The 19,027-nt window shown below is 44.1% G+C and overlaps 1 protein-coding gene across 1 annotated transcript in view; it reads right to left on the bottom strand.

Moving 5' to 3' along the window:
* LOC106575142 (uncharacterized) overlaps positions 1-13,955 on the bottom strand; it is a 73,941-nt gene extending 59,986 nt beyond the window's left edge. The window contains exon 1 of the mRNA XM_045700369.2: positions 13,507-13,955. The gene's annotated coding sequence lies outside the window, so the exon portion shown is untranslated. The remainder of the gene's footprint in view (positions 1-13,506) is intronic.
* Between the last annotated feature and the right edge of the window lie 5,072 nt (positions 13,956-19,027).

The following is a 19,027-nucleotide window of genomic DNA, read 5'->3' as shown; positions in this document are numbered from 1 at the left end:
GGGATGTAAACTAATTTGTGCACAAAATTTGAGAAATAAGCTTTTTGTGCATATGGAAAATATCTGGGTTCTTTTATTTCAGCTCATGAAATATCGGACCATCCGAACCTAAGCATGCCTTAACCAGCCACCATTGTGTCCATGCTACTGACTGATTAATAACTACCTAAGCTGCTTATAAATGACACTATATATAGAGAGAGAGAGGGAGGAAGGGACAGAGAAGGTAGAGAGAGAGGGGGGAGATGGAGAGAGAAAGGGCGTATGGGGTAGAGAGAGGGGAGAAAGCATTTCCTTTCATTGTGGGATAACACTTTGCATCACTTTGTTCCTCTCTCCTGTGCAGCCTACATAGCACCACCTGAGCTCTCCTGTTAAATGAGGACCCAGATGTATTCCCCTTAACACAGGCAAGGGTGCCCTCTTTCTGCCCGTTCCAATCAGACTGAACAGAGAACAGTCTGAACACCAGCCCTCTAACAGTCTGAAAACATGATCTAGACATGGACCCACAGATGTGTGCTACTGATCCATTTAAAACATTCAGATAAGAACCCCTGTTCATTTCTTATTGCAAAGAAATCAAACGACGCACATGTGAATTACACTATCAATCAAATAACATTATGCAAATGTAAAATACATTGATTTTCATATTCATTTCATGGAGTCGTCAAGACTTGGATTTTGTACATTACTGTGAACAATCGGTCAGTTAAAATCTCCTTCTCCATCTTAGTCCATAGGAGGAGACCCGGGGCAGGCAGGCAGGTGGCTGGCTGCCTTTGTTCCAAAATGTCAGTTGCAGCTGTCATAAAAGGTCAAGAAAATGCTATATGAACACTAAGGGACCTATGGAGCCAGAGGCCATGTACCAGGACAGACTATAATAGGGGAAACTCACGCCTAGAAATGGTATCGCACATCCAAGCAGGGTGGGCCCTGGTTGGTCTATGAGGGTGGCACTCGGTCAGGTACCATGGCGCCAGCTGCCCTTCTCAGGCTCCTACCACACCCTCTCCCAAACCCACAACCCTGCCCAAGGCACTTGCAGCAGGCACCCTCCATCCCCCCTCTAGCTCTTTATCACAGTAAGTTATGAGTATCTTTGAAGTGCCCCCGCCACCCCACACCCCCTCTGGGTGTAACAGATCCTGGTTAAACCTACACCCATCATCTCAGTGCCATTGCTGCTCTTTGTGTTTTAGCTCGTCGGCTGCCTTTTGTGCCCAGGGACATGTGGTGGGTGGCAGGGCAGAGGGCCTTCTACACGTGCAACACCCCACTCCACCCCTAAGGAAACAGCCTTTACCCCCTCCCCTCCTCACTCCCTGTCCCTAGGGATCATTAACCAAGCTGGGACTGCTTTTGTCATCTGATCAGCAGCTTCACTACTTTCACTGGAACACTGGGACATGAAAAGGCAAGAGGGAGTTATATGTGGCTTCCTTGTCCCTACTGTATTGCGCCTTGTACACAGGCCTTTCCATTATTTTTGTATATTTGAAAGGGGTAGGTGGATTTTTTTATTTTTTAAACAGGTGGTACCTTTTTACCACTAAAAACTACTTTCACTGGGACATGAAAGGGAAGAGGGTGAGATAAATATGGGAGCAGACAGGGTAGAGAACATGTTTTTTTTAAACAAAAGTAGTGAATTGGAAAACCATGCAGTGGCTGTAAGCTGTGTGGATTTTGTTGTGCTCTGCAGTTTCCTCTCAGACATGCAGTCTCTCATTTTCCTCCCACTCTTCTCCCTCCCTGGCCTCGGGAAACAGTGGAACACTGAACTCACTTACATCTGCCCTTAAAAAAAAAGAACAAGACGAAACTAAAATGACACCAGGCTTGCATCCCAAATGGTACCCTATTCCCCATATATTGCCCTACTTTTGATCAAAGCACTATCGGCCCTGGTCAGAAGTAGTGCACTACATGGGGAATAGGGTGCCATTTGGGACACTACCCAGCTCCTCCTGGCAGATGGTCCCCCCCCCCCCCAATCAATGGAAAACAAACCATGACTGTGCTGTTTACGTGCACAAAGCCTGGGTTGTGTTCAGTAGGCACTAAATGGAATGGGAATGGAGTAAAACGGGACCTGGATGTTTCAAATAAGAAGCGCATTTACATTTGTTGCACAACGTTTTGAACTAATGAACACAACCCAGGTTACATCAGCCCCAAAGAACACAGCTAACACAAAGCGCTTTGGCCATTCAAAATAATGTGGCCACACCGCTGCAAGTTGCAATGCGATCCTTCATTCAATTCTTCAGAAACAAAACCACACAACATCTATTGGCGAGACTGACTGAAGATCCTGACAATCAAGCCGCCATCTCAAGTCAACCAGCCACTACCCCTAGACCAGTGGTACTCAGTGGTACCCTTCATTTACAGCTCACAGTGACTGTCCTATTTTCCATTCATAATACATAACAATGTTACAATTTCAATTCAATGTGTTTAATGCAGGCCTGAATCATTTAATTTAATATATCTATTGTTCCCTGGATGGCAGATAGATGTCAGTATAGCACAGGTGTTGAACAGAAAGCCCGAAATAGAACATTTGCTAAAATAGAACGACTGACCCATATCAGTTTGCTACTAGTTCATTTTACAGTCTGGTAGACAGGGATCAATTTATTGTGAAAAAAGAAACGTAAATCTATTGACAATGAAAATGAGGGGGAAGAGCTGGAGAACAACGTGACAGCTGTGAACGAACAACCCCCGGAGAACCAGGGGGAAAAAAAGAAATCAGGAAGATGGCGGCGGGGAAATGCAGCTAGCTAACGTAGCTCCGGTGGCTAAGAGAAGGATACGGTCGATTCAAGAAGAACACAGAAAGTTCCAAGAGAAATGGACAGACAAGTATTTTTGTACTGCATAATAGGACTAGCTCACGGTCTTATTTTCCTGGAGGCAGTCAATTGTTTTAAATGAGAAAATTTAGTGACATTTCCAGTTACACCGTGCCCACTTTGACAAAACATATCCGCCACAAAGCAACAAAATAGCGCAACTCAAAGGACAGCTCAAAGAACAACAAATGGACAGATCTAGCACTGTTGCAGAGAAAACGACAGAGGCAACATACAGTGGGGGAAAAAAGTATTTGATCCCCTACTGATTTTGTATGTTTGCCCACTGACAAAGAAAGGATCAGTCTATAATTTTAATGGTAAGTTTATTTGAACAGTGAGAGACAGAATAACAACAAAAATATCCAGAAAAACGCATGTCAAAAATGTTATGAATTGATTTGCATTTTAATGAGGGAAATAAGTATTTGACCCCCTGTCAATCAGAAAGATTTCTGGCTCCCAGGTGTCTTTTATTACAGGTAACGAGCTGAGATTAGGAGCACACTCTTAAAGGGAGTGCTCCTAACCGCAGCTTGTTACCTGTATAAAAGACACCTGTCCACAGAAGCAATCAGATTCCAAACTCTCCACCATGGCCAAGACCAAAGAGCTCTCCAAGGATGTCAGGGACAAGATTGTAGACCTACACAAGGCTGGAATGGGCTACAAGACCATCGCCAAGCAGCTTGGTGAGAAGGTGACAACATTTGGTGCGATTATTCGCAAATGGAAGAGACACAAAAGAACTGTCAATCTCCCTCGGCCTGGGGCTCCATGCAAGATCTCACCTCGTGGAGTTGCAATGATCATGAGAACAGTGAGGAATCAGCCCAGAACTACACGGGAGGATCTTGTCAATGATCAAGGCAGCTGGGACCATAGTCACCAAGAAAACAATTGGTAACACACTACGCCGTGAAGGACTGAAATCCTGCAGCGCCCGCAAGGTCCCCCTGCTCAAGAATACATATACATGCCCGTCTGAAGTTTGCCAATGAACATCTGAATGATTCAGAGGACAACTGGTGAAAGTGTTGTGGTCAGATGAGACCAAAATGGAGCTATTTGGCATCAACTCAACTCGCCGTGTTTGGAGGAGGAGGAATGCTGCCTATGACCCCAAGAACACCATCTCCACCGTCAAACTGCCTATGACCCCAAGAACACCATTTCCACCGTCCATCGTCAAAGGGACGATGGACGGGGCCATGTACCGTCAAATCTTGGGTGAGAACATCCTTCCCTCAGCCAGGGCATTGAAAATGGGTCGTGGATGGGTATTCCAGCATGACAATGACCCAAAACACAAGGCCAAGGCAACAAAGGAGTGGCTCAAGAAGAAGCACATTAAGGTCCTGGAGTGGCCTAGCCAGTCTCCAGACCTTAATCCTGTAGTTCGCATTAGTCCCCCGGAGAATTTTGTTTGTATGGACATTCAAAACTGTCCGAAATGGATCAGGCGCTTTGAAAGGTACAGAGTAGCATCACGCTTAAATGTGAAAGATGAGGCATTTCAAGTTAATACACTGATCTACTCTATGGGTGATGAAGCCGAGGATATATTACATGCTTCAACGTTGACTGAGGAAGAGAAACTTAACTACAGTGCTGTTAAAGACTGTTTTGAAATGCATTTTGTAGAGAGACACAACATTATATTTGAGAGAGCTAGGTTTAATATGCGCAAACAGGAGCAGGGGGAAACCACCGACAGTTTTATCACAGCTGTTCACAAACTAGCAGAACATTGTCAGTTTGGCGCGCTCAGGGAAGAGCTGATCTGAGATCGGATTGTAGTGGGAATAAGAAATATATCACTTCCTGAAAAGGTACAGTTGGATTCCCAGCTTACCTTGTCCAAAGCTGTAAACCAGGTTAGGCAGAGTGAGACAGTAAAAAGACAGCAGACGATACTGAGCGACAGCAGCTCCTTGCAGAGCGAAGAAAGTGAGGAAATAAATGCATTTTCATACCGAGCTAAAAAAACGGAGGGGAACACAGAACAGAGACAGACGTGGACAAAACAATCACATACAGCACCTAGTAGCTAGTTCAAGTGTTTGTCGCAAATGTGGGAAATCCCCTTTCCACAGATGGAAAGATTGCCCAGCAAAGGATGTGGAATGCAGGAAATGTCACAGGAGAGGACACTTTTCAGCTGTCTGTTGATTAAAGCAAATGCATGAGGTCTCAGAGGAGGTACAGCAGGACAGCATCTTTCTGGGAGAAGTAAAGGAAAACAAGGCTGGCTGGCATTCAGACATTAAACTCAATGGGGAGGTTGTGTCATTTAAACTAGAGATAGGGGCAGCAGTGACAGCTATCCCAACTAGACTGTATAGCTATAGCAGAGATGGCCCTTTGCTCTCTACAAACAAAAAACTGTACTGGCCCAGTAATAAGATTTTACCAGTGGTAGGGCAGTTGGTGATTAAACTGGAGAGTAAAGACAAAAGTGCCACCCAGCCTGTCTTCGTCATTGACTCTCTGGCCAGACCGTTGCTGGGGCTGCCAGCAATTGAAGCATTGTAACTCATTGCGAGAGTGAGCGAACTGGAGGACCCAGGTGAGGTTTTCAAAAATAAATTCTGAAAAGTGTTTTCTGGCCTAGGAAGGATAGAAGGTGACTACAAAATCCGGCTGAAAAAAATCTGCCCTTACCACCCCCCGCCGTGTGCCTATCCCTTTATTGGCCAGAGTAAAGGAAGAGTTGGGGAGGATGGAAGAAATTGGGGCGGTGTCTAAAATAGAGAGTCCCACTGACTGGTGTGCAGGGATGGCAGTGGTCCCAAAAGCCAGTGGGGACATAAGGATCTGTGTGGACATGACTAACTTGAATGAGGCACTCTGCAGAGAGAGACACATCTTACCATCAGTGGAGCAGTCACTGGCTCAGATGGATGGCTCACAAGTCTTCACAAAGCTGGATGCCCACTCAGGTTTCTGGCAGATACCGCTGTCAGAGAGTAGGGCGCTCACAACGTTTATAACACCGTTTGGCCAGTACTGTTTTAACGGTTTGCCATTTGGAATCGCTTCCGGTCCTGAGCATTTCCAAAGACGCATGTCCCAGCTGTTGGATGGGCTGAGTGGCGTCATAGTCCACGCGGACGACGTACTGGTGTGTGGACGGGACAGAACAGAACTTGATTTTAAGGCTCACAGCAGTTCTGAACAGAATCCAGGAGACTGGCCTGACACTCAATGAAAAGTGCACTTTTGCTCAGTCAGAGGTCTTGTTCTTGGGACACAAAATCAGTGCAGCTGGAATAGAGCCGGACCTGGAGAAGATCAGCGCCATCACAGATATGCCCAACACCAGAACGTGGCTGAAGTCAGGACCTTCATAGGCATGGCCACATATGTGGGTAAGTTCCTCCCACAGTTCTCAGATACAACCAAACCTCTGAGAGACTTACTAGCCAAAGAGAATGACTGGTCATGGGGTCACATGCAACAGGTAGCGTTTGACAAAATCAAAGGAGACCTGGCCTCAGAGAGAGTGCTGGCCCAGTACCGTCCCCACGCTAAGACAAAGGTATCAGCAGATGCATCATCCGCTAGGGGCGGTCCTCACACAGATGCAGGACAACATGGAGTGGCGTCCAATAGCATACATCTCCCGAAGCTTATCCGACACAGAGCAAAGGTATGCTGAAGTGGAGAAGGAGGCGTTGGCTATCACATGGGCATGTGAAAGGCTCAGCCAATACCTTATTGGCCTGCAGTTTACAGCAGAGACTGACCACAAACCACTGTTGGCTCTGTTAGGGACAAAAGCACTGGACGACTTGCCTCCCAGAGTTCTGCGCTTCCGCCTCCGATTACTGAGGTTGACCTACAAGATGGTGTATGTGCCAGGGAAGGCACTGATCACAGCAGATGCACTCTCCAGGGCCCCAATTAAACCTCCATGATCAGAGGAGGAGCAACGTCTAGATGGTGAGGTACAGGTGTCCATTAATGCAATAAGAGACAGTCTACCTGCATCACCAAACTGCAGCAGATTGCAGAGGATCAACAACGAGACCACATCTGCCGACTGATAGTGCAGCAGTGCAAAAAGGGATGGCCCAAGCAGGAGGAACTGCCTCAGCTGCTGAAGCCCTATTGGGTACACCAAAGTGACTTCCACTGTAATGGAGACCTTCTCATGAAAGGACATTGGATAGTTATCCCAGAGACTCTACAACCAGAAATGCTAGACAGAGTGCATGGTGGACACATGGGGATAACCAAATGCAGACTGAGGGCTCAACAGTCGGTGTGGTGTGGTGGCTTGGTCTGAGTACTCAGATTGCCAAGCTGGTGGCCCAGTGTGAGGTGTGTACAAAATGTCAACCTTGTCATCCGGAGCCAATAATGGCAACGGAGCTGCCAAAGCGGCCATGGCAAAAGCTATGGGCAGAAATGTTCTATTGGAAAAATGACACTTATATGCTAGTTATAGATTACTATTCAAGATACACTGAAATAGCAAAGACACCCATAACCACATCAGCTGGTGTTATTAATGGATTTAAGTTAATTTCTTCCAGGCAAGGGGTCGCTGAGGTCCTGGTTACAGATAACGCTCCCCAGTTCTCCGCGAGCTCCTTTTCTGCTTTTGCCGCAGAATATGACTTCACACATGTGAACAGTAGCCCCTACCATGCACAGAGTAACGGTGAGGCAGAGAGAGCTGTGAAAACAGTCAAGGTACTGCAGAAAAAGAACAAGGATCCATACAGGGCTCTGTTAGCTTACAGAGTTACACCACTGCATCATGGGCCGTCGCCTGCCGGGCAGGAGGCTGCGTTCCCCATTGCCTGTCTCGCCGGCTCAGCTTAATCCCCGATGGCCTAACAGGAAGGCCTTTGCTGAGAGGGACAAACGGCTGAAACAAACGCAAACTGGAGACTTTAAATCGGAGACACCGTGCTAAGGAGAGGCCAGAGCTGACCGAAGGTCAAAGTGTGTGGATTACAAACTCAAAAAGATGCCAGCAATAGTGCTGAGGAAAGCGGATGCCCCACGCTCCTATGTGGTGGACACAAGCTCAGAAGAGGTACAAAGGAACAAAACACACCTCAGAGCTCTTCCAGATCTACCAGCCACACAGACTGAGGCCACAGACAAGGCACAAAAAGAGGGGGAAGGAGAGAGAATGCTCACAGAGCCACAAGCGCGCCCAAAAAGGGATGTGAAGCCACCAGAGTGGCTGAAAGACTATGTTACGTGAAGAGAAAACATACTGTGGGGGACCATACCCAGCAAAAAGAGATACTGTTTCAGGATGTGAAGTAGCATGTTAGAGAATAATACTGGTTTCCAAATTGCATTTCAGTTATGCTTCAGTGGTTATGCATGTTGAGTTCTTGTTCATGGGACAGGGGAAGATGTAGTAGGATGTCCCTTGGGGGTATCCGTACCTAGGTATGACATGCGACGGTTAGGTTAATAAACAGGCTGGAGCTAGAACCTTGTTGTCGCGCGTCCTTATTTTAGATCATACTACAAATCCCATAGAAAATCTGTGGAGGGAGCTGAAGGTTCGAGTTGCCAAGCGTCAGCCTCGAAACCTTAATGACTTGGAGAAGATCTGCAAAGAGGAGTGGGACAAAATCCCTCCTGAGATGTGCGCAAACCTGGTGGCCAACTACAAGAAACGTCTGACCTGTGATTGCCAACAAGGGTTTTGTCACCAAGTACTAAGTCATGTTTTGCAGAGGGGTCAAATACTTATTTCCCTCAATAAAATGCAAATAATTTTATAACATTTTTAACGTGTTTTTCTGTTGTTATTCTGTCTCTCACAGTTCCTATAAACCTACCATTAAAATGATAGACTGATCATTTTTTGTAAATGGGCAAACGTCCAAAATCAGCAGGGGATCAAATAATTTTTTCCCCCCACTGTATGAGATTGCTTGGATACTCGCGAGAAACAAGGCCTTCACAGACGCGGAGATAGCCAAAATATTGTATGCTGATTTCACAAACAAGGAAGCTATTTTAAAGCAAATTAAGGGACTGCAACTCTCAGACTCAACCATAACAAGACCCATAGAAGACATCAGCAAGCAACTGATTACTGACATATCCGTCGCCGTGTTTTAGTATTGCGCTTGATGAAAGTGCAGATGTAAGTAACATTGCCCAATTATGTGTTTGGGTCCACTTCCCTCAAAACGAGTCGATCAGAGAGGAACTTTTATGTTTACTGCCCCTTCAGGGACAAACACGAGAGGACTCAACAATGAACATTGTGAAACAAAAACAGAGAAACAGACTGACCAATGCACACCTGGATTGCCTCACAAGGATAGCAACAGACTATACATTTAGAATGAATTCAGTCTAGGAACAGAAGGCACATTTTCGCTCATCCAACTACTGAACTATCCTTAGTAAATAAAAGTTAAATAAAAAACTACTAATAAATAAAATAATATGGGTCTTATACATGTGGTGTGTGTATATATTTGTGATGTGCTGTACATCAAAACAATTGTGTGCGCTCCATTGCTCTCTATTGATAATATTGGAAGAAAAAGTACAACAAATTAAAGATGTGTGCGGTTTTCTGACAAAGTGGCTCCCTTACAAAAAATTGTGAGTAACACTGATCTTGACACTTGTGGAGATCTGTGAGGACTGGATAGGCTTATGCAATAATTACAAAAATTCAATCTAGCCTATTGAAAGGCAAGGTGGAGCTACTGCATGTTCTTTCAGAACTCCAAAAGTGAACAGGAGGTAGGGGTCAACTTAAAAATGGATACGTCTTTGTTGTGATATGCACAACACCTCACTTATGCAATACCTTCCATTATTTTCCCTCTGTTCTTTTGGCATGACAGTGAAATCGCTGTCATACCAAAAGTGAAACCACAACTCCTGCTACTTGCTGTCCTTGTAAAATGTAAACAGCGTTCACTAGGAAACTATGAAACCACCTACAGATAGTTGGTTGTCATCATCTGGCCCACAACTGGGGTGTATTCACCAAGAACCAAACTAAAGCAAACAGGCCCAAAATGGGGAGGGACCTACCTGAAGGTGTCCAAGAACAAATTCTTCTTTTCGTTTTTTATTGCAAAACATTTTGCACTAATGAATACACCCATGTTCTGTTGGTGAATTTACTTTGGTGATAGGACTTTATTTGATTTATTTTACCAGGTAAGTTGACTGAGAACACATTCTCATTGACAGCAACGACCCGGGGAATAGTTACAGGGGAGAGGAGGGGGATGAATGAGCCAATTGTAAACTGGGGATGATTAGGTGACCGTGATGGTATGAGGGCCAGATTGGGAATTTAGCCAGGACACCGGGGTTAACACCCCTCCTATTACGATAAGTGCCATGGGATCCCCAATCCCTACCCAGGGGCATTGGGATAGAATTATTTATTTTTTTAGACCTGAGGAAAGAGGGCCTCCTACTGGCCCTCCAACACCACTTCCAGCAGCATCCGGTCTCTCATCTAGGGACCGACCAGGACAAACCCTGCTTAGCTTCAGAAGCAAGCCAGCAGTGGGATGCAGGGTGATATGCTGCTGACACTGCCTATAGAAAGGTTACTGCTCTGTCCCCCAACAACACAGAGATTAGGGCAGTTTCAGTGTTTCCGGGGCCTTGTGGAGGTACAGTAAGCTACATTAAACGCTTGCTTGAAAAATACCATATAGTCATAAAATGTTGGACAGATAGGTGTCATAAGTTCTCATCAGCGTCACCCAGTAGGCTTCATTTCACTAGCAATCTTACCGCGTGCCAGCAGAGCCTGTGCCCCCTCGCAAGAAGAAAGAGCTCATCAATAAGAAACCTCTAGTAGGGCTGGGAAAAGAGTAAAAAAAATGCCCACCCAACAAATGTTTGTTCTGATATTTTAGCAGGCATTGGCACCCTGGGTACATATGGCATCCAGTGAGAGGCCTTGCACTCTGCTCCTCTTTGCAAAGAGGAGCAATGAACTCCACGTTCAATGAAGGGTCATTAACTTAACAGTGTGAATGTCTGTCTGAAGCTGCGAGCGGGGAAACCCAGTCATACTCTCAATTCTGTGTTTGTCTTTGAACCACAGGCTCTATTTAGCCAAGAAACACTCATATACATACATTACCAGTCAATGTTCCTAGGCCGTCATTGAAAATAAGAATTTGTTCTTAACTGACATGCCTGGTTAAATAACCTACTCCCCTACTCATTCCAAGGTTATTTATTTTTACTATTTTCTACTTTGTAGAATCATGATTCTCTGTGTTATTTCATAGTTTTGATGTCTTCACAAATATTCTAAAATGTAGAGTAGTAAAATAAAGAAAAACCCTTGAATGAGTAGGTATGTCCAAACTTTTGACTGGTACTGTACACACACAGCTTTTATAAAGTATTCAGACCCCTTGATTTTTCCCACATTTTGTTATCTTACAGCCTTATTCTAAAATTGATTAAAATAGCTTTTTCCCCCTCAATCAGTTTGGGCTACACACTTATGACCCCTCTTTGGAAAAGGTGAGACTCACAAACACGTTGGTTCTGATGGCCACAATCCTTACAAGACTCGCCTGAAGGTAGCTCGGTACCAGTTTAAAAAAATAAATGTTAGTACTGTAAATATAGTGCATTTGTGAAGTATTCAGACCCCTTGACTTTTTCCACACTTTGTTACAGCCTTAGGCTAAAATGTATTTTTTCCCCCCATCAATCTACACACAACACCCCATAATGACAAAGCAAAAACAGGTTTAAAAGCTGAAATATCACATTTACATAAGTATTCAGACCTTTACTCAGTACTTTGTTGAAGCACCTTTGGCAGCGATTACAGCCTCGACTCTCCTTGGGTATGACGCTACAAGCTTGGAACACCTCTATTTGGGGAGTTTCTCCCATTCTTCTCTGCAGATCCTTTCAAGCTCTGTCAGGTTGGATGGGGAGCATCGCTGCACTGCTATTTTCAAGTCTCTCCAGAGATGTTCGATCGGGTTCAAGTCTGATCGAACGACATTCAGAGACTTATCCCGCAGCCACTCCTGTGTTGTCTTGGCTGTGTGCTTAGGGTCTTTGTCCTGTTGGAAGGTGAACCTTCCCCCCAGTCTGAGGTCCTGAGTGCTGACACCACCATGCTTCACCATAGGGATGGTGCCAGGTTTCCTCCAGACATGACACTTGGCATTCAGGCCTTAGGAAAGTATTCAGCGCCCTCAACTTTTTCTACATTTTGTTGTTACAGCCTTACGCTAAAATTGATTAAATAGATTTTTGCTAGGTAGCTGGCTAATGTTAGCTCTAGGGGGTAAGTTTAGGAGTTAGCTAAAAGGTTTAGTGTTAGCTAACATGCCAAGTAGTGGCAAAGTAGCTAAAAAGTAAGTAGTTGCTAATTGTCCATGATGAGATTTGTACAGACAACATTTGTGTTGCTAGACGTTTGCGTTATATGTCCAGGAATGGGAGACAATATATCCACAGGGGACACATAACTACATCAACTTTTCAAAGTGATGGTAGTGCGTTCAGACTTCTATCAGCTGAAGCATGTGCAGAAACATGTAAACTCGTGCACGAACTCAGCAAGTGTGCATTCATTTGTATCTACTGAGCATGCTTCAGGTGATATAAATATGAATGCACTAGCAACGCTTTGAACAGTTCGTGTAATTATACTTTCCTGTGGATGTTTCATCTCACATCCCTACCACCGAAAGGACCAGCCACAAGAACCGGTAAAAGTGTCTTAATATATAATTGTATTAAACATTAAGGCTTGTAGAAATCGTGAGAGCAAACTTTCCTGATTCAAACGTGAAATTCTGCCAGACACAGAATTCAATGCAATTCAACCTCGCGTATCCATGCTACACATACATACACATTTGGTGTCCCAGAATTACGTTTACCATTATGTCTAGTCCCGAGACCAGTCTGAACAGGGTGGGGACACCGGCAGCAATATCGTTGTTCAACGAGGCAGTAGGCCTATCATGTCGCTGAAAATGACATTGCGCAGTAGGCTATCCTCCGTTACACAAATCGACTTTGATGAGAGACGATGAAGTCATAACATTTGCATGAAAACATTTGACCCATCCTTGACCATCATCAACTGATATTCATATAAGCAATTCACACAGACAGTGCTACTTTGTATCCCGGCCTGTTTATAAAAAAAAAACATTCACTAGTATTGACGACCTAACCGCAGATGTCCAGTTATCTTTTACAATAGGTCAGTCTGGTGTTCCCTAGTCTGGCCAGCCACACACACACCCTTTATCCAAGGAGTGTTCAATGGCCGCATAAGAACACCGCAAAAGCATTGAACTCTTTCAAACAGACCACTAGCTTTGACATCATAGGGTTTCTAAAAAGGTAAATGTTTATCTAAAAACACAGCCATATTTAAAATGTTAGGTCCTATACAACCAACTACCCTTACTCAACAAACAATTCACACCCAGCAGGCTATCAATTCCCTGTCTCCCGGCCCTTTCTTCATGGGGACGCTACAATAAGGATCACCTAGGCTGGTACACCGTAACTCGTTTAAGGTATTTTTTTGTTAAGTAGATTATGTTTTATCAGAAAAATAAAAAATCCTAAACACATCTGGAGGTGAGAAAAGCTGATTTCACAATCTACTTACAGTCAAATTGGGATTTAACAGCGGCTCCTCTTCTGTGTTCACCCCAATGGATGATGAAAACCAAAGGCAGTAATCACGGTATTTGGTGAATTAATGGTCGAAATTAACACGCTTCTGTGAATCAGTTGAACGAATTGTAGTGCCCGTTGTCCTCATATTTTTTAAACTAACAGCTCGGCATGCAAACACATACATACTCCCATCCTCATTCGTCTCCTGTTTCCTGTCCAGCCCAGAATTGGGCTCGACTCATCTATCCTGGGAGTGAGCAAGCGCCTCTCCAACCTAGTGTACTAGTATGCAACTGCAGCACGTAATTCGGGGCGTTCCTGCATGTGGGCATTTGTCTGCAGGAACACACCTCTCGAGCATTCCATTGGTTTCTTCACGAACACTCCCCCCTCTCGAGCATCCCATTGGTTTCTGCATTAACGCCCTCCCCATCCCTCTCGAGCATCCCATTGGTTTCTGCATTAACGCCCTCCCCATCCCTCTCGAGCATCCCATTGGTTTCTGCATTAACGCCCTCCCCATTCCTCTCGAGCATCCCATTGGTTTCTGCATTAACGCCTTCCCCATCCCTCTCGAGCATCCCATTGGTTTCTGCATTAACGCCCTCCCCATCCCTCTCGAGCATCCCATTGGTTTCTGCATTAACGCCCTCCCCATCCCTCTCGAGCATCCCATTGGTTTCTGCATTAACGCCCTCCCCATCCCTCTCGAGCATCCCATTGGTTTCTGCATTAACGCCCTCCCCATCCCTCTCGAGTATCCCATTGGTTCCTGTATGAAGGCCCCCTCCCAGCGCGACATCTTCATGCTTGGGTATGTCTTGTGGCACTTTCGAATGTGGGTCAAAAGGGAAATATTTTCGGTGTTTTTTCAACCACGCCTCCTGTGTACCTCTTTGCCAGCTGGACACTGTCCTTCCCTCCCAGTCGTTAACAGAACTGCAGGAAACCGTACAGCTAACACACGGTGTCGCACCCTTCTCCCGCCTGCTGTGTACCCAAGAAACCATGCCTGACAGGCGTGGGCACTGCAGGCGTGAGCGACTCCGTGGCTTGTAAGGCGGGTGGTTGTTGCCTAACGCTTGCTGTGTACCGGAGAAAACGGACAGTCGGGGGCCAAGGACACTGTCACTAGCACAGCATGAAGCTGGGGCGACACCGTGTGTTAACTAAGTTGCTTGCTTACTAGTTAACTAACGGCGTCACACCCACCTGCTGTGTACCGGAAAAAACCGTGCCCGAAAGACTAGGGCGAAGGATACGTCTACCGGTGTCGCCACCGCCTACCACTAGCTACTCCGGGAGGCGGAGGCAACACCGTAGGCTCCCGTGTACCGGAATCCATATTAGGACTACGCAAGCACACACTGTCCTTCGCTCCCGCCTGCCGAACACCTGTCCTCTCCGTCATTAACAGAACCTCTGGAAAACGGTGCCCGACAGGCGGGGGCGTCCTTCACCTGCGGCCCCCTTCTGAAGGCCCTCTGTAACATTTCTTTTGGAACTCAGTCGGGGTCTCAACTTACTTTTGCGAGTTAAAATAGTAGAATACAAGGTACAATTTCGAAATGTGGTTGTGCATCAGCTTTTATGTCAGCTAACATTCTTTTTTTAAATGATTGCTAAGTTAGTTTTGCAGCCAGCTATCGAAACGTGTTATCATGGTCGAATTACCCCCATTGGTTTTGTTAGTCAGACTCACTGCATTTGTCTCCACTTTTATGGCAAACATTTTTTGTGCCCCCATCAAAGTTGCGATCCCTGAGCTTACAGCTAGCTTCGGTTGTCTGCCTCGCGTCTTCTTCTGTTGGGTGTATCAGCGGTTGGCATTCCACATTATGGTGCATTACCGCCATCTACTGTATTGGAGCGCCCCTTCACCTCCTGCCTATGTACTGGAATCGTAGCTTAAAAATATACCAATAAAAGTACTGTAAAAAGAGGGGCAGGAATGCCCACATGCAGAACGCCCTGAATTGCGGGGTGCAGTTTTCAACCAGACTGCTGAAGAAGCCAATTCCATGTACAAATTCAAGGGATTGTTATGCAAATTCATATGGGCTGGTTCATTTTTGTCAAACCTCATACATTATCCTGTAAAGTTAGAATTAAAATAAAAACATTTGCAAATTCTTTCTAATCTCTTACATGAATTCCTCACAAGTATTTACCATTTGTTGGTGTTCCTATTCTACCAACCCCAGACCTTTGCACAGTTCAAATCACTATCACAAATCATTATTGGTCACAAAAAGTTATTTCCAGCTGTATGTAATAACACAAATGTCTGTGCTAATAATGTAAGAAATAACACACACAAAAAAACGAAATACTGCAGAGTTGCTTAGGAGCTAGAAGCAGAGCTGCCATATCTGTCGGTGCCATTCTCTGTTGTAGCACACTGCAAGTTTATTATTACCTTCAACCGTTACCTCATTAGGCTATATCTGAAAGTGGTAGCCTAATAAAGTGAGGAACAAATGGCAATGGTGTACAAAGGACTTATGTGATAAATATAATATATAAGTGCTTGATAAATCGTTTGTGGAAGTGTGTTTAAATGTGTATTGCAAATATAATTATCAACAGGCAGAGATACATCTAAACGAATTATGTCACCCACTGGACAAAATTGCCATGACATCATTACATTTTTTATTCCTTCTCCCTGGCTCTAGGCCAGAGAGAAGAATTTGATTAGCTGAATACTTGAATCTGGGTGTCAGGCAGCATTTAGATTGGCAGCCCAATTCAGATTTCTTTACTAATTGGTCTTTTGACAAATCAGATCTGAAAAATATCTGATGTGAAAACACGATTGGTCAAAATATCAATTATTGGAAAAAATATCAGATTTGGGCTGCCTGTCAGTGATGGGCAAGCACCAGTTGGCTCTGGTTTTGACACGATCAGCATTTTCAATCTGTGCTGTGGTGACCCATCAGTGACCTTTACCACTGCTCTCTCCTCTCTGACATGTCAGGCCCCCAGTGTTTCAGAGAAAGTGATGAGTGGATATTAGGCTCAACATCATGGGGTCCCCAGTATTGCAACATCGAGGCATAAGATAACTGGGCAAAAGCAGGTCTAAGGCTAGTGGTTTGTTAAATGGCTTTTTTCACAAAACTCTACATTCTACTAGCTGTTCTGATTGGTGTCCATGCTGTCAAAGAAGCCTATGAAAAGCAGAAGTTAAGACGTACTTTATAATATTACTCAACATTTGTCATAATTAGTTAAAGCAATGAATTTGTATCTGCTCTCAATGGACTTCGGCTGCATATTTTCCACCATTTTCTTAAAATCTGAAAATGTTGGGAAGCCACGCCCATTTCTGAAGAATTGCATAATGGGCCCCAAAATAACAGAAAGTGTCCACTGATTGTATACTTCGTATTTTGGCAAATTTATAACAACATCCAGGAACTTTTGGCATATTAACTATATCCATACTATGACCAATAAGCATACTACATACTCAATTTACATCACAAATAGTGCAGTTGGTATGAGTATTCAAACACAGCTATGGTCTAGACCAGGGGTATTCAACTCTTTCTCTACAATGTCCGGAGCCAGCTGGTTATCAGTTTGCCCTGATAATTAATTGCACCCACCCAGTGTCCCTGGTTTAAATCAGTCCCTGATTAGAGGGGAGTAATGAAAACTGGCTTCATGGTCCAGAGATGAGTTTGAGGGGCCTAGCACAGGGCTCTCCAAGTCTGTTCCTTCAGAGCTACCCCGCTGTAGGTTTTTGTCCTGATTCGGCTTAATAACCGGCTAATTATTAGAATCATGTGTGCTAGATTAGGGTTGGAGTTAAAACCTACAGAGCTGTAGCTCACCAGGAACTGGTCTAGAGAGTAGCTCTCTAGCCCTGGCCGAGAGAGAAGACCATGATTAGCTGAATATTTGAATCAGGTGTGTTAGAGATGGGCAAAAATGACTCCTCTCTCTTCTAACTCTATGCCTGCAGCACTTCAGCCTTGATATGACTGACAGGTGTGTGTGTGTGTGTGTGTGTGTGTGTGTGTGTGTGTGTGTGTGTGTGTGTGTGTGTGTGTGTGTGTGTGGATGGATGGATTGGCCATCTGGCATTTGGTTGAATGTACACAATGTACAAAAGATTAGGAACACCTGCTCTTTCCATGACATAGACTGCAGGTGAATCCAGGTGAAAACTATGATCCCTTATTGATGTTGTTGTGGAAATTCTTACACAGGGACACTCAAAGTAAATCTTAGATGAATCATTGTTTATTTGTCAGCGTGCTGGAGAGGTTCCATCAAACTTTATGCACCATAGTGAACGTCTGTCAGAAGCTCTGCTGGGGCAGTCCCAGCAGTTGTCTTGTATACGGCTATACACAGACAAGTTATATTTGCATGATTTAGCATAATTCATTCATCATTACCATTTTGTTTTGTTCATGTGACCAACCAATACTGGTACATAACATGTGACAGACCAACACCTCACGAGGCTTCTTCTCTAAGCTGAGACCTTGAAACTAAGATATCTTTCATTCTCAAAACAAGGTCTGGGTGTACTGCCAAATTGCAGATACTGATAGTGAGGATTTGTTCAGTCAGTCACTTGCATGAACACAGAAATTGGTTTATAGAAAAGCACAATCATAGAACATAGAAATTGGTAAATAGAAAAGCACAAGTATAACATTTCCATCACATTCCACACTCTCATCACTTGTGTGATAATAATCATTACATTTTAATGTAACCATTTAGATTTGAGCTTCTATATCATAATATTCTATACTCCTATTAACCTTTTCCATGTGTGAGTTCCAAATATCTCTAACGGTCGCCCCAGTGTGAGTTGTTTCATGCACGTGATGTCAGAATGCACTCACTGTTTTAAAATGTGATTATTATGCAACAAGACAGTTAACACTCACTGCCTGCTAATTATCTATAGGCTATGTTTCAACTAGTCAATTTCTAATTATTTTCTAACAAGTTGTATTTTCTAAAAACAGTTTCAATTTAGGTGTATTCAGCCTCATTAATTCACATGGAAGTAGCCCATTTCAGCATTGTGGACAATTTATGTTTGAGGCTTTACTGAGCCGGACAAACTTCTCTCTTTGAGGAGAGCCCACGCACTTCACCAATGTTTGCGCAGATCATGTATGCACATTTTTGAACATTTTCTGGCTGGCGCTCGCATTGCCTTGTTGTTTTCCTTACAAATAATAACTTTGGACATGTGTGCATTCCTATCAAAGTAAGTTTCTTACTTTCTGTATACAGTTGAAGTCCGAAGTTTACATACAACTTCCAACTTTAATTGTATCTTGTTGTAATTTTTACTGTAGGTGTATACAGTATGTATGTATGTATGTATGTATGTATGTATGTATGTATGTATGTAGCGTAATATATTTACAGTTTTATTCACATTTTCAAGTACTGGTGACAAATAATGCATTCTGATTATTGCATAGATTGTAATGGACACCTATGATGTGTGTAAAATACTTTTTAGA

This window comes from Salmo salar, chromosome 17 (genome assembly GCF_965601325.2).
Source record: "Salmo salar chromosome 17, fSalSal1, whole genome shotgun sequence".
NCBI classification, from domain to species: domain Eukaryota; kingdom Metazoa; phylum Chordata; class Actinopteri; order Salmoniformes; family Salmonidae; genus Salmo; species Salmo salar.
The sequence above is the reverse complement of the archived record's forward strand: the minus strand, read 5'-3'. Positions and strand labels throughout refer to the sequence as shown.